This window comes from Sinocyclocheilus grahami, unplaced genomic scaffold (assembly GCF_001515645.1).
Source record: "Sinocyclocheilus grahami isolate Dianchi unplaced genomic scaffold, SAMN03320097.WGS_v1.1 scaffold8.1, whole genome shotgun sequence".
Classification (NCBI taxonomy): domain Eukaryota; kingdom Metazoa; phylum Chordata; class Actinopteri; order Cypriniformes; family Cyprinidae; genus Sinocyclocheilus; species Sinocyclocheilus grahami.
In genome coordinates, this window is record NW_015505187.1 from 3147811 (window position 1) to 3164223 (window position 16413).

Consider the following 16413-nt stretch of genomic DNA (forward strand, 5'->3'; position numbering starts at 1 on the left):
CAATTAGGTAAAAATATTCATTCTGAGTAAAAATATTGATTTTCCCATCTTAAGATTGATGCTATACTCTGTGAATTTGAGAATGTGAAATTTCTGTTTGGGTTGCAGACTGCAGGCAAAGACAAACCTACCATACAACATGACCAGTTTAGTCTGATCCATGAACAATTGATTCTTATGATCCAGTTCTCTTAAGTAATTCAGAAACAATACTACATTTATTTGTCATACTCGTCTTTGTACGATTATATTTAAGTGAAATTGTAGGATTTTGCATTTCGCAACAAAAACTTGCGAGCAAGACCAGACATATGAAGCAAAGGCTGTTATAACTGAAATGTACCCAAAGTAATTGAATTGAATCCAATCAAATCGCACTGAAATAGGAGTCCAATCAAATTCGGAGCTTGTAAATAATAATAATTGGATTTAATTGGGAAATCTTAATCGATTTCTAGCCCTAGATGGTATAAATATAAGGATTAAGTTACTTAGCATCACTGACATCCTTTCAGTTACTCGCTGCACCCAAATCCTGGTCACTTTCAATGAAAAGGTGCTCGCAAATCCTCTAATTTGCTGCAATGCATCTAAGAGATCAGAACCTAAAAGTTATTGCTGACATTATTGCAGTGTGTACAGGCGCAGTCACAGCCACCTGCAGCACATTGAATACCAATTAAAAATAAACCATGATGACTATAATTAATATTCCAGTCAGCTTAAGTGCACATTAAATTACCTACGAACTGCATCAATAATGCATGATCTTCCATTTCTATTGCTCCAAAGAAGCATAGTGTTTGGGTATGAAATCCACATGTGTTTTCTTTTTTTCCCTTTTTTTAAAAATGCAATTAGTGCTTGTTTTGCAGGTCTAGAGGTGTGTGAGTCAGCTTATCTCAAGGTAAGAGTCGGTGTGCAGAAACAAGCAATGACTTTGCTGATCACTCTTTGATGAGGCCATTTGCAGAACAGCAAACATAGAGGCATCTCTCAAGAGACTGTGGCAGGTGCAGGTGCAGTCACAGTAAAGTGCAGATAAAGAAAAACATTCACCATTCAGTTGTTCATATGGGGTTACAAGGTTACCATTAAGACCCTGAAGAGCCTATGCAATTAACACTCTCCCATCCTGACCACTCCCTGTCATTGAAAGAGGGTTAAATTCAAGAGGGTTTCCATGGTGATTCACCAGGACACATAGATGATCAACATGTGTTATGTTACTTCGCAGCCATTAATTTCTAGCTTCGATTTCCAGAGGGAAAGATATGAGGCAGGGAATTGCATTGGTGTGAAAAAATCAAGACTTGGTGCTATTTTTTGTTTTATAGATGTAGCTTAGTTAGACAGTGTCACTTTGGACATCATGTAAAGAGAATGATCATTAGGAAAAAGACATCATGGCAATGATGAATGTCAGCATTGAGTTAGACTGATATAATAACAGCAGATCTGGGAATTGCATTATTCATGACCAGTTGTTTGACTGAAGACTGAACATTGTTTAGAATAACTGTCCATGAGGCTGTTATGAGTCGACATTGAATCGATGGCACTTAACCACAGATTTGTGCACATTAATGGATGCTGTAAAAATATCAAATACACCCCTAAACCAATGCAGTACTTTCATTTTTATTGTAGTATTTAAGTCTGCATTTTTTTTTAAAAGAGTGTCTTCTAAAATGGAATGTCATGCTCTGTTTTCCTTTTTTTTATAATTAAGGTATAATTAATTATTACATTAAACACCTCATCAAATCAAACAGTAATTTAATTTTCAAACACAGATACCATACATTCTAGCCATAAATTCACCTTCTTTCTTTCTTTCTTTTTAAAACTTCTTTAATAGTTTGTAAGACTTTAGTACAGCTATATTTTAATTGCAGCATTTTAAGATTTTGAATTTCACAACCACCACTTGCAAGCATAAACAGTCTGACATTTAATTTTCAACAAAAGAGATGAGTCATTTACCCTTCTTACTTTTTACATCTTTGTTCTTATGCAACAAGCTGGCCTTTTGAAGTGGAGGCATTTCACTGTGAAATTGTCGAGCTCTGAGCACAGCAACAGTGGGGTCCACATAAGAGACATCAGGCGACCCGTGGGGAACCGTTTTTAGCTATATCCGCAGTCCAAATCCAGGCCATTTCGAAATTAATGAACATCGGCGCGAATAATAGCCACTCTACATGCATCCTCTGTCAAGATGGGAGGTTACGATACTCAGAATTCATCCCATTAATTAGCACCGGCCCTTCCCTGACAGTGAGCCACCCTTGCTATTGATGGAGCTCTCTGGGGAAATCACAACCTCTACACCTAGACGTTCTTCTGAGACTTCTTTGTCTTCATGCATGCACAAACGTATACAAGGCACCATGCCGGGACTTGCCACGTACACCATCCAGCTTCCAACCTCCTAAAGTGCATGAACACGCTCCCAGGAAAGTTTCGTAAATGTCCTTGCCCTGCCTCCACCCTTTGCTTAGGATGTGTGAGGATGCTAATACTAGCTGAGAGGGTCATCTTAGTTGACTGCTGCCAGAACCATCGCCTGCTGACTGCATCATCATCCACGGTAGCCAATCGCAGCCAAGGACTTAGTGATGCTGTGCCACTCTCACTGGAGGGATTCCGAAGGAAGTGCCTCATGACGGTGCATGGTTAAACAGCCAAGAGTCCCTTTCTCTCTCCCTCCCTCTCTCTAATTCAGGACTGGATGCATGCACGATCTGGTTTTTAACAGGGATAGCACCATTACCATGCACACTACTCCCTGCAGGCTCAGCAGAGAATAGCGACAACAGCAGCTCTCTCTCTCCCACTCTCTCCACCTCTACCAGACAAGACTCCTCCTCTCCATCTCTCTGTGACTCCCTCTGTCTCTTGCATATGATCTGTACTTCACTTCCTCCCAGCTGAAGCAGGAGATAACAGCACGCTACACACAGGTAGGCACTCATATTTCCCTCTCTGAAGTTGCAGGTGTTCGACTGTTGCTGGTTTGTTTCGTATTGGTTGCGATTCTGAGAGAGACCTATACTGGGTCAGAGTAGAGCGTGCCATCATAAATGCCCGCCCCTACAGCGTGGCGTTTGTTTTCACGCCAACGCTGCTTTTGGCACCATTTCCTTCCTCTTTCTGGCCAGACGGGGAAGGTGGTAGTTTACTGGTTGGATGGTTCCTGTGAGAAACCCATCATCTACTGCCACGCTTAGCTGAGATCTGCTTATCCAAGTAGGGGAAAATGATTCGCAGTTTGGAGATTGGAGATGTGTTTTCTTATGTGTAGGTTTGTGTGTGGGAGTGTGTGTGCGGGTGGACAGCTGAGGTTGGAAGGGAGGAGAGATGGAAGATGAGATGCTGTATTCATCCCAGGGAAACTAATCCCACCACAGTTCTCTGTATCTGATAAACACTCACTTCGTCTTTTCTCCCTCTACGTTTCATGTGTGATGGGTTTATCTGTGGCGGTGGATAGTGGAGAATTTTTCCAGTGGAGGAAATAATTTCAGAATGGCAGCCACGCTTAGCTGAGATCTGCTTATCCAAGTAGGGGAAAATGATTCGCAGTTTGGAGATTGGAGATGTGTTTTCTTATGTGTAGGTTTGTGTGTGGGAGTGTGTGTGCGGGTGGACAGCTGAGGTTGGAAGGGAGGAGAGATGGAAGATGAGATGCTGTATTCATCCCAGGGAAACTAATCCCACCACAGTTCTCTGTATCTGATAAACACTCACTTCGTCTTTTCTCCCTCTACGTCTTTTGTTAGATGGGTTTATCTGTGGCGGTGGATAGTGGAGAATTTTTCCAGTGGAGGAAATAATTTCAGAATGGCAGATAATTCCCACAGTAAAGAGCTTCTTTCGTACCTAGAAACCATTATTTGTTCTGCTCTGGGAATCACGACCACCAGTGTATATTTGGAGACAGATGCTGTCTCTTTCATCCTAGAGTGGCAGCCAAAGAGAAAGTAGGTTCGCCTTGCGTCGTCCCTCAAGATTGTTATCAAACCACACTTGACTTTCCTTCTCAACTCAAGCTCTTCTTTTGTTTGCAATTGTTGGATTGAGGATGGATTGCATAACAAGCTGAAATATCTTATAGTCACTATGTTATGAAGGACTTGGTCCATTGTGGATAGCTCCTGCCCACATCAAGAAATGCGCCTGTCATTACCTCATATCTCTGTTGGGCAGATCAGCCGTTGCTATGCACGTCTAGTGAGAGCGAGGACCAGGGATTGCTCGACTATAGCCTCTGGCTTTTCCAATTCAGTTGTACAGATCCTCCTCTGGAATACATTAGTGCTTGAGAAGCCGCGGTAAAACAGTTGCTAAGTGATACCATAGAAATAAGTTCAAAATCTCATCAAAAAAGACCACCACTACGAAAACACAAACAAGTAAACAACAATAAAAAAACTTTGTACACTTGTTGATTTTGTCACAAATTTTTTATATATTTATTTTAATTTATTTATTTTTAATAAAAAATGATAACCATGGACGACAATTATTATATAATTTTATTACAACAATTATTTTTTATTATTATAATAGCATTTCATATATTTATGTTTTATTATAATAGCATATATTTATTGGTAACCCTTTAGTATAGGGACCAGTTCTCACTACTAACTAGTTGATTATTAGTATGTCTATTATTAACATACAGTAGGTGGACAACCAAAATGCCTATTACCGCCACATGTACCGCCACCGCAGGGCCTGCAACTGCAAGTCAGTCACGTGTTAAAGTTGTTCATGAAACTACCACCAGGTGGCACAAAGGAAAAGTTTGCAAACTGACTGAAATTATGATATTTTGTTTTGTAAACTGAGATCAAATAACGAAATAAAACAGCAATAACATTATAATATAACATTATAACATCCTTTAAAATCATTAGAACATTTACAGTGAGGGTTAATTTCAAAACGCCATAGGCTGCAGCCTAATGCATAAAAAAAAGAATTAAATTTACACAAAGGCTCTTACTGCATGTTATGGTTATTAAACAGCCATTATTAAAATCATTATAATTACACAATTTCCTTACGTTGTATTAAGGGGTTTTCATTTCAATCTACAGGCTAACGTTTTTGAACGAACAATCCTGACCTTGGCCATTGGTCCTCAGTACAAGGCTGCACATTCATGAGACTCTATTCGCGTCGCAATTTACTCTGACTCACACCATAAAAATAAATAAATAAATAAAAACCTTGAACAAAATAAGTTATGAGAACTCAAGATTAATAGCCTAAAACTGTGACATGAAAAACGCCTAGAAATCCTACAAAAAGTATGATACTAACTTGGAATGTTTAGATTACATTTAAGGAGGTGTGAATTATGCCTTAAAAAAATAAAAACGATTGAAAAGGTGGCTTATTGTTGAGTGTTATAGGCTAGGCCTAGTTCTAACACATATTTTGGCACTATAGTCACATTAATGTCACAAATGAAAGGCTTGAAACTTACATTTAATAATTCGCTGGTGTATTTCAACAGGTCATACATATTTGTTATCTGGCCTTTTTTTAACACATTTATTCCCGTATACAGAGCCCATGACATGCCGAAAATGATGTCCATGAATTAAGAAATTTATAACTTTTTATCGTTCCTTTGTATTAAAACGCTTTTAAATAATAATTAAAGGGGTGGTTGACTGTTTTTTTTATAGGCTTGATTGTGTTTACTGTGTGCAGTCTAACATGTGTTAATGCTTCGTTTGTTAAAAAACTCATTATTTTTCACATAATTTACCTTTATTCCACACCTCTCTGTCCCTTCTCCTCTGAACGCACTGATAATTTCCTGCTTTTATGAAGCCCCTCCCTCAGAAATACACGATGGGCTCTGATTGGTTTGCTAGCCCAGTGTGTTGTGATTGGCTAAACCGCCTCTAGCGTGCGTCTAAACGTCCCGCCCCTCAGCATAGCGGCATGTGCTCCGGTTGTATTGTAAACAATGACGTCGTCTATATTGCTTATCAATTTGAGCCCGATTGAGACGCAGAGGATATTATTGAAGAGGATCGCGCAGAAACTGTGCAAGCACGACTTTTAATGGTAGGCCTAAGATTTTTGTTTGTTGTTGTCTCATACTTTTAGATACACTGTTATTTGTAAATGCTACTGCTTCTGTTAGCTTTTAATATACGGTTTTATTCTGATTAAAGCTTTAATACAGTTCGGCAACCACACGCGCGTCCATGTATAACGCTTCTCATAACTATAGTATGTGGAAATAAGTGTATTCACTGAGCTGATGATCTGAATGAGAGAGAGCGAGAGAGAGAGAGCGAGAGATGCAGAGCGTGTGGAGAGCAGGGCGAGGCCAGAAACAGGACTGAGAACCGCTGCTTTAGAACATTGATTTTGAAACTTGTGAATCCATTAGAATCGTTAGAAGACAGAATCGCGATTCATATATGAATAGATTTTTACGTGCACCTGTAGTTTTCTCTTCCTCTTCTCTAAAGCAGCGCAGCATGGCCTCGCCCCCTTTGCTGCGTGTTCCCGGAGGCGGGGTTTATGTAAAATTCTGGGTTCTTGACGTAACGGACCCAGGAAGTAACTCGTTGTAGTCCCTTACCAGTCGTTTTTGTAGGCATTAAACTGCCAGAATTTTAAAAGACGATATCTTCGTTTGCATTGAACTTTCAGCTTCGTAACTTTGCAGATATTGTTTATGATCAAACAGCAACATTACACACAATCTAACATTAAAAAAGTGAAATCGCAATCAACCACCCCTTTAAACCATTTTTTTTACAACTTAATACAACAGAAAAAAACCCTGATTCACAACGTTCATTTCCAAATGCAGAAATCAGGTAGAGTCCTGCACGGGCCTCAAACCTAGGCCCTATAGCCAGCCCTTGGCCGACAGCTTACCAGTATGTCTTTTTTCTCTCTCTCACTTCAAAATTACACAGCTGCTGTTGCAGCCATTAAAATAGTTCAGCTTGTTTTTAATTGCAAAGTTATATTTCTTATTGTTGCATTATTTATTAATTTAGAAAAATGTTTGGAACATTCTTTGTTTGTTAAATTCAAGTTGTTTTTTTTAAGTGACGACCAAGCGGTTAGCAGCAGAGAGCTGAGTTGATCACATTTGATCAATTTAGCCTTCTCAAATCATCACAACATGCTTAAAATAAAATCTATAGATATAAAACACTTAAAGCATGTTACAATGTTAGTTTAAACATTTAACCTAGATAAAAGTGTGCTGTTAGGCGTATCTAAGCGTTTGTGCAGAGACTGGAAGCTGAAGCGCACTTAATGCTTGGAGGCGCCAGCGCGATCACTTGCATTTTGTTCTTCATAACAGTGGAAACAACTTGAAGTAAGCCGTCATTTTTGCTCATACAGATAAGACTAATACTTAATTTGGAACTGTAAATGGTCTACCCTTATTTTTGTGTGCACTCACAATATCATCAAAACGTTGTGCTTTTTTAAAATAGAGAAAACAAACAGGATGCACTTGGATTGCCGTCTCGGTCTCCGTGAACAGGGACACGTCGAACTCGGGCTGAAATGCAAAGCTCTAAAAGCAGGTGCAGTTTCGCTTTGCCGTGCCCGAAACTGATGGTTTATATTCACAATAAGCTACAGAATACATGTAAGACTGAACCCATGAAGGGCTAATAGTTGACAGTAAGACGTTAATAATGTATGAACGCGCTTTGGTTCATAGGAAACGACTCAAGTCACGAGTAAATGGTGCTATTATCATTGGCAGTCCAGTTTATATGAAAATGTATATATATATTAGGCCTATATAAGATCAGCATTTGAACACGGCTTCGTTGCACTATAATAAACACACAAGAATTATCTGCATGATGCCACTGTTATTTTTATTATTGCGAAGTGAGATGAATGAAGAGTACAACTGTCTTGCGTGCGCAAACACGTAATGGAAAAGGGAAGTTGGTTTAAGCTAATCCATAGTCCAGTGGTAGAAGGTTAGTCAGTGATTTCAGCGACATAGGTTCAAATCCCGGATTGCAGTGTTTTTTTAAATTTTTATACTAAAAATATATAAAATTATTAGATGTGTGTATTTTGCAGTTCACCGGTTTATGTTACAACATTTTTTTTTTTTTTAGATAGAGCATGTCCATTTTACACTGAGTAACCAGAAGCGTGAATGAATTCAATCCAGCTGGAGGAGGTTGGGGTTTGGGGAAAGTTCTGTATAGCTTCATTGTGGGGGTTGAAATAAAGGTGTGAATCGCTTGCTCGTTCATGTGTAGAGTGTCTGGTGAGCGTTTCAAACTTGCAGAGCAGGTTTAGGCAAAGTGTCTGTTGTAGGATAAATGCCTCGTTTGGTTTTTGCAATTTTTGCAACGGCATACAGAGTATTATATAGGCTATAATATAATATGCAGTCTTGCTTGTTTTTTTTTTTCTTGTCTTTTTTCTCAGGAGAGACGCGGTGCCTCTGCAAGAGAGAAAGAGAAATTGGCCGAAAGAGACGCACCTCTGCCAGAGAGACAAAAACTTTTGTTCTTAATTTATATGCTGCTTTGTACTATTTTCATTTTTGCACTGTTTTAATTGTACACGGCAACGCTGCAGTCGTTATGGCAATACAAATGTAAAAAATATTGCAGTAATAAGAAACTGTCCCGTGACTTCATGTAGGCCTAATCATTTTTAGTTTCATTATTGGGCAGTTCCAGCATTACGGAATGACATTCGCAGTCAAAACCCGAAATATAAACTCTCATAGAATGAATTAATTATCTATATATTGAACCATCTCTTTATATTTTTCTAAATCCCTGAAATTAGAGTCCAGACATCAGAAAAGTATCCGTCTATGAACGTATTTTATATTTTATATTTGGGAAATCACATGACGTGACAAAAAAGACACCAGTTTTTGGGAGACAACATATGTATAGACTTTCTGTGATTTACAATGCACAAACCAGAAGCAACAATATCTGCAGAATGGAGAAGGGTTGACCATTCACAAAACATAAAATATAAATTTTATTAAAATTTTCGTTTTTGTGTTTCAGAGGGAAAATCAATGTTAAGGATGTGTCATCTCTCTGTTACAGACCGTTCTGAAAGCAGAATATATGCAAACTCGTATAAAATGCTTTAAATACTTTAACAGAGATGTCTAGAGGGTATTTAATAGGGCTGCCCCCCACTTAAGATTTTTCTAGTTACTAGTAAGTCGTTCATTTAAGTCATTATTCAACTAATCGCACGTTTATATTAAATTAGCATCTATAATCCATAATGAGCCTTAATATGGGCTATATTCCGCGCTCAAGCACACGCATTAAAGGGTTAGTTCACCCAAAAATGAAAATTCTGTCATTAATTATTCACCCTCATGTCCTTTCAAACTCGTAAGACCTTCGTTCATCTTCGGAACACAAATTAAGATATTTTTGATGGAATCTGAGAGCTGTCTGACCCTCCATAGACAGCAACGCAACTGTAATGTTCCCAAGTCCAGAAACATAGGAAGGTGCGTCATGCCGGATCCGTTTCCTACGTTGTTGTGATTTGATCTGAACAGAAACACCGTATCCGTGTGACGCAGCTGACACAGAACAGCATGCACTGTTTACGTCCAGCGGATATTCTCCAAAATGGCACCAGGGTGCAGACTTGGGCTAAATCTTCACGATGTTCTCGTTGAGAATGCAGTTTCTAAAATGTTATTAGAATGTATTCATTTCTAAAATGTTATGATACGGAAAGCCTGAAACAGATCACAACAGTATAGATTAAACCATGACCAGGTTTAATTTATTAGTTTCTTGTTTTAGTTAGGCCTAAATAATGGGAGCGAAATTAAACAGTATCTCAAGTTTTACTAAAATAAAGAAAATAATTTATAAAATACGCAACAATTTCTTAAGTGAACAGATATATTTTTCCCACCTAGTTCACTGTTAAAATAAAGGACAGGTAACGAATAACAAAGTAGGCCTATGTGCGACAAAAATGCATGCTGTTTTATTAAAGGAATTTTAAAATATAAATTAAAAATGTATTTTTGACAAATATTAAATAATGTGAGAATATTGACATTTAGCATATTAATTAATGTATGTAGCCTAGGCTACCACTTGGTGACAGTGATTTCACCAAGTACAACATGTTCCTGGATCAACATCCTTGTTGATCCTGGAACAAAATTCCTATCAACTAGTCAGAATTGAGGGATAACTTTTCAGGAAATATCTGTTTTAGGCTTACAATCAGGGTTAGGTGCTTCTACACCCTTGTTAATCAGCTATAATTTCACACTGTTTTTAGGAATAAATTATGGGTAGGGTTAGGTATAGGGGTAGGGATTGGGTTATGTCTATATTTTTGGACAGTTATGTTGATCCAGGACTTGGCAAAATCACAGCGACCGCTTCCACTTTTAATGCTCCCATGCAAAGTAAACAACCATTTCTTTAAGGTAATATAACACATGATTCATATTAAATAAATAGTGTTGCACACTTGTTAAATGTTTCAAATCTAAAATATGGTGTAATACAGGGCTGTCCAAATTCGGTCCTGGAGGGCTGGTGTCCTGCACAGTTTAGCTCCAACTTGCTTCAACACACCTGACTGGAAGTTCCAATGCCTAGTAAGAGCTTGATTAGCTGGTTCAGGTGTGTTTAATGAGGGTTGGAGCTAAACTCTGCAGGACACCGGCCCTCCAGGACCGAGTTTGGACAGCCCTGGTGTAATACTTAGCTTAGCGTAAATATAAGCACAGACTCATTGACATTTATCCTGCTTGAATTTGTTCTAAATGAGAAACGCACATAACTTCATAAGTACTAAATTTGCATCTGTGAATATGAAATATTTTAACTACAGTGTTTTTCTTTAATTTTCTGCCAACTGCAGCCGTCAAATGTAACAGATCGGCAAGGCAAAGCTGACGGCTATTTGTGAAAATGCGCTTTGAAGCGTTTACTTGATAACTTGTGGTTAAAGCGCCACTCAGCGGTCAAAAGCTGCAAATGCATTTTGCAGACGCGGCGGAAAAAGCACACTCTGGTTGTCCACCTACTGTATTGGCTGTTTATTAGTACTTATAAAGCACATATTCTGCATGACCATATTCTACATCCCTAATCCTACTTATACCTAAATTTAACAACTACCGTACTAACTTTTAAAAAGCCGCAAATTAGGAATTTGAAGCAAAAGTCATAGTTAACGACTTTTTTATTGTAATAACATTTACTTTTTTGTTGTGCTGATTCCTTATGACTGATGACTTGTAATGTGCAATAATGCATAAATGTGAGGTTAAATTGCTCTACAAATGAAGTTAGTTGTTACTTTAAGTCTCATCCCATCGATACTATTCTTCACCTGAGAGAAACTGTTGGCTTGAGATGTTTTTGCCAAGGGTCTTAGATGTAATATTGCCCCACGAGAGGTTTCCCAAAAAAACACAGCAACACGGTACATGATTTTTACCTTTCAGGGCAATATGGGATGGCAGATGTTGGCCCAAATATGTCACGCCCCCTGCAGTTGCCAAGGGCAACGTTGTGCATTATCAGCCTTGTTAAATATCCATTAATGAGGTGAGATACAAGTCTGGTACTGCCGAAAGGTGGAGTTAACCATCCCTTCTACTGTCGCTTACACTCAGCAGGCTATCTCTGGAAGTCTTTAATGTCAGCCTGTGAGATTAGGATCAGTCACCTGGATGAGTTTTTTTTTTTTTGTCATTCGCCTACACAGTTCACTTGTGTGTTGAAATTGAAGGTGGAGAAATAAATGCAAGCGTGTGTGTACATATATGTGCGTGTCTACAGAGGCCAACACGCTGTTGTTAGGAGTAATAGCAGACAGAAGATAAAAATAGCGGCTCTATTATGATTTGACCTTGGACAGCTGGCTGGTTGGCTGCCGATACCTGGGCGAGGGAAGTGTACGGATCACTGACATGCTCTGTGAAGAGTCTGGGGCAGCCATGATAAATGTGTGCAATAATGGAGCGGTATGTTCTCGTTGCGTTACACCACAGCAGGCACAGACACCATCGAAACGACACTCACTGTGCGTTTGAGTAAATGGGACAGATTCAAAACCAATAATATATTACAAACATGGAAAATTGAAGGTGATCTTCCAGTGACAAGATTAAAAAGTCTAAGCCATAAGGAGATGTTATCATTTATATCCATTAGGTGGTATCCATTTATATTCATTGGATTGAGTAGTAAAACCTAGCAGTGTCTTTTTGGGACCCACACCAACAGTAAGGAAGTAATTCTTCACGCAGTGACCGAGATAGATAACAGAAAAACAAGCCTGTGTTTGTACAGGCTAGCAGCAGGGGTCATACATATCACAAGCAGCAAGGACTTGTGGTATTTGTGGCTCACAAGCTGTTTGAGACTGAGCGCGGTTTGTGTGCTCCACTAATATAGATCAGTGGTGGTGCGCGCGCTTTTGGTGTAAGCGCGAAACCTGCGGGAATGACTAAAATAATGCGCAAAACAAGCACTATTTAACCGGAGCGAACGAGACGTGTGTGAGAGAGAAGGGGTCGTCGGAGAGAAGAGAGCGAAAATGCGCGGCTGCTGTTATTGCCTGTGTTGCTGGTAACAAAACGGATCGGCTCGGAATTGGAAAGAAGTGAGACTGACCGGCCGGTCACCGATACGGGCCGATCATGAGGAAAAATCGGCCGATTCCGATCCCTGGCCAGCCGATCAGTCCATCCATCCATCCATCTAATGTCTGTTAATTGTATGCCAAGTACCATAAATAGATTATTGCATGTGAATATGCAGTACTTATTCTTAAATGTGATATGCCTAGTCCACCACTAATGTAAATTTACTTGCTAAAATTAGCCTAAAATATGATTTTTATATCACAAAATATAGAAAACATACCAAATATATTAATCATGTGAATGCTAAATTGCTCAATTCTGTTTAATCTCTCTAAATTTCTGCTAGGGAAATACAGTAGATGCAGTTGCCTTATTGGGGCTGCTCACTGTTCCACATATTGCTAAGCAACGGAGGAGAGGTCCTTAGAGAATGTAGCCAGCCTTCTGACTCCATAACACAGCCTTGGCACATGCACACATACACACACAGATGGTGGTGAGCAGATCTCGTTCCATAGCGTTTGCTACGCCTGTGTTACCATGGAGGATACATATGCACATAGTTAGCGGAAGTGATGCTATGTTCTTCTTTTTAATCAGTGCACAAGGGGGCAATCAAGTGGTGATGCCTCACCTTGAGCCCTGAATGACTACAATGCACAGACAATTATTGGAATTAACCATGGTACCCTTCCTAGTCTCCATAGCAGTTCAGTACTTCTATATATATATATTTATTATGGCTGTCAGCTGATTAAAAAGTGTCATCAAATTAATTACACTGTATGCTGATTAATTAATCAAATGAATCGCATATAGAAAAGCCCCAAATGACAATAATTCACAGACGTTAGATTGTTGTGGTGAAAATACTGAAAATACATCATATAGACATAAATCAATATGCATGTTCTATATAATTATATAATTGAATATAAGCCTATTACTGGCCCACAGCATACCACTTAAGAGTCATTCACATTAACGATTTTAATGAAACTGCTGCATCATCTCTTGCAGTTTTTATAGTGTCACTATGTTTTTAAGACACCATGTCAAGTTTAAACTTCAAAAAAAAAAAAAGTGTCCGTTTCATTTGGATGTCTTTTGAACACAAGAACACATCCTTTGAGAACAACTCTTTGCTCATTCTATGCTGTCTGTAGCTATGTCATGAATTAATTAAATAGTTGTTTTATATATTTAATATTTACTTTTTTAATTTATATTGAGGTATAAGTAATTGCTCTAAACCAGCACATTAAATTTACAGTCCAATTTTGTTTACTTGTATGCCCTTGGTCAAGCAACACCTTGTCTTTGCCTGGTTTTAGAGGGATATGGCCTTCTTGATCGCAGTGGACCTACACTGATAATGCTAGGATTACATGATCAATACAGACTTGATCAAAACAGAGAGGAAAAGCATTTTGGCTTTACAGAAATCCTCCTTAAGGTATAGCCTGTAGCTCGGCCACAAACATGGAAGTAATCCAAATACTTATTGTATTCAATATTGTATTTAAACAATGTTTGTCTTTGTTTTTTAAAGAATGTCTATATGTATTTACTATAAAATGGTGAGATTATATAAAAGTTAGTTAATAATATGCTATTTAATAATTATACTAAGTAACAGTTAGAAATAATATTACTCCTACATTTAAAAACACTAAGCTTGGTTTACTCTAATTCGTTGCAAACATTTGATGCAACCAAAAAGCAGAGCAGTCACACTGTATGCAAAATTAGGTCACCTCCTTTGGCAAAATTTAACAAGATGAATTCATGAAGAATGTAAAAACCAATGACAGACAGCCATTTAAGAAGAGCTTAATAAATTCTCTTTCTGCTTGGCTTGTCTCACCTCAATTTTAGCCACAACAATTCAGCATGAATACGCTCTAGTGACAATTAAGAATAATTGAATGCTTTCACAGAAGTCACAGCTAATAAGCATCAGTATTTCATTTGGGTGAAAACAGGGCTATGAATCATCAATTTGTCTTTCAGGTGTCACCACCCACAAATGGAGGGAAAATCCACAAATCACAATGCAGAATTTCCCTTTAATTTCACATGTCACCACACTTTCATTTATTAAATATACAATATTGTTCACACAATCTGCTTTCTCGTCCCAAGATCTCAGAAGTGTTTGGGACAATTGGGAGGTGTGATTGTTGAAAGGAGAATTGTTTTTTTTTCCTTGAGAGAAGGTTATGAAGGAGATTGCCTCCCACATTTTCAGGTCCTGATATTCCTGCTACAAGATGACATCCTTCACACAGTAACTGATTTTAGCACTCTACATGTCACATGTCAAACATTACTACAGATAAACCCATGCCCATATAGATGCCCAGCTGTGTGCTCTAGCACCCCACTAATGCCCCCTACTCCCACACCACTGCTTAAAGGTGAGGGTGTCGGAGTCAGGGGGGATTAATTATTACTAAAGGGCAGACTCTGCCACAAAGGTGGCCTGGAGGACATTTTTAATGTTTTATGAATCTAATAAGGGAGGAAAGAAGAGAGCAAGAAAAAATTCTGCTGTGCTACAGTTTACTCGCCACTCATGTGCCATTACGGGTAAATTACAGTATCACAGGATGCATCAATGCATGTTACAACGAGCATGTTACAATAGCTAAGGGTCTTATAGCACTGTTTAATTTAATGATCTTTCGAGAACGGTAATTACGTTTTATGGGTACTTTTTTTCAAGTGTGACAATCCCTGACCACAATTGAGAAACCTAAATACATACATAATACAGAAATAAATAGAAGCAGATGTAAATATGAAGGGTACAGATATCTTAGCCAAGATTGAGCGTAAATAAATAATAAAAAAAAAAGTAAACTAAAAATTCAATACACTGAAAAAAATATTTTGTGACTATTTTGACTAAATTGTTAAAAGAAATGGCTAATTTCTTTGTGAAATGGGCTGTACTGGTAGCACTGCATGATCGTTTTTGAGCTTAGCCAGTGAAGACAATGCAATAGAAAGACGTGTTGTCTTGACATTATTTCACAGTATGCAGTCTTTCTATCTCATCACATTCGATTCAGAAGAGCACAACTCTGGTCAAATATAATTTATTTTGCTGTGGCGCTGGAGATTTAGAAAAGTAGTGCAGGAAACACTATGTGCAAACTCTCTCTTTAACTGTAATCAGAAACATGAGTTAAACAAAAAAGTGTGTGTGGGTGCAGGTGATTGAAGGAGCTGTAGTTTCCCTCTAGTGTGGACTAGTTATTGCTTTTGCCCTTATATTGAACAGATCCCACTGTCTTTTATTACAGTGGTGAATCCCCCCTACTATGCTCCACTGAGTCCACATGGGCACTCAGATTGAGACCCTTGTGATGGGGAGAGTGAAATATATCTGATCTCTATTTTTAATCTTTAAAAAAATCTGTCTGTCATAATGTCTGTCAATAACAGAAATCTGTATGGCATTTTTTTGGTGCTCTTTGACAATTGTTTTTTATTTTTTTTAAAGTGGCATATTGATTCTTAAAAATGCTGCTTCATCCATTGAAAGTATGACAGTATTTTCATATTTTTATTAAAGGAGACCTATTATGCCCCTTTTTGCAATATGTAATGTAAGTCTCAGGTGTCCCTAGAATGTGTCTGTGAAGTTTCTGCTCAAAATACCTTACATAAAATGTATTATATCATTTTGAAATTGCCTATTTTGAGTGGAAGCAGAAACACGCTGTTTTCGTGTATGTCTCTTTAAATGC

At 38.3% G+C, this 16413-nt stretch overlaps 1 protein-coding gene across 4 annotated transcripts in view; it reads left to right on the plus strand.

The window, feature by feature from the left end:
- The first annotated feature begins 2699 nt into the window (after nucleotides 1-2699).
- Nucleotides 2700-16413, plus strand: part of LOC107590640 (synaptotagmin-1-like) — a 237901-nt gene continuing 224187 nt past the window's right edge. For all 4 annotated transcript variants that reach the window (XM_016279544.1, XM_016279534.1, XM_016279553.1 and 1 more), the window contains exon 1: nucleotides 2700-2966. The gene's annotated coding sequence lies outside the window, so the exon portion shown is untranslated. The remainder of the gene's footprint in view (nucleotides 2967-16413) is intronic.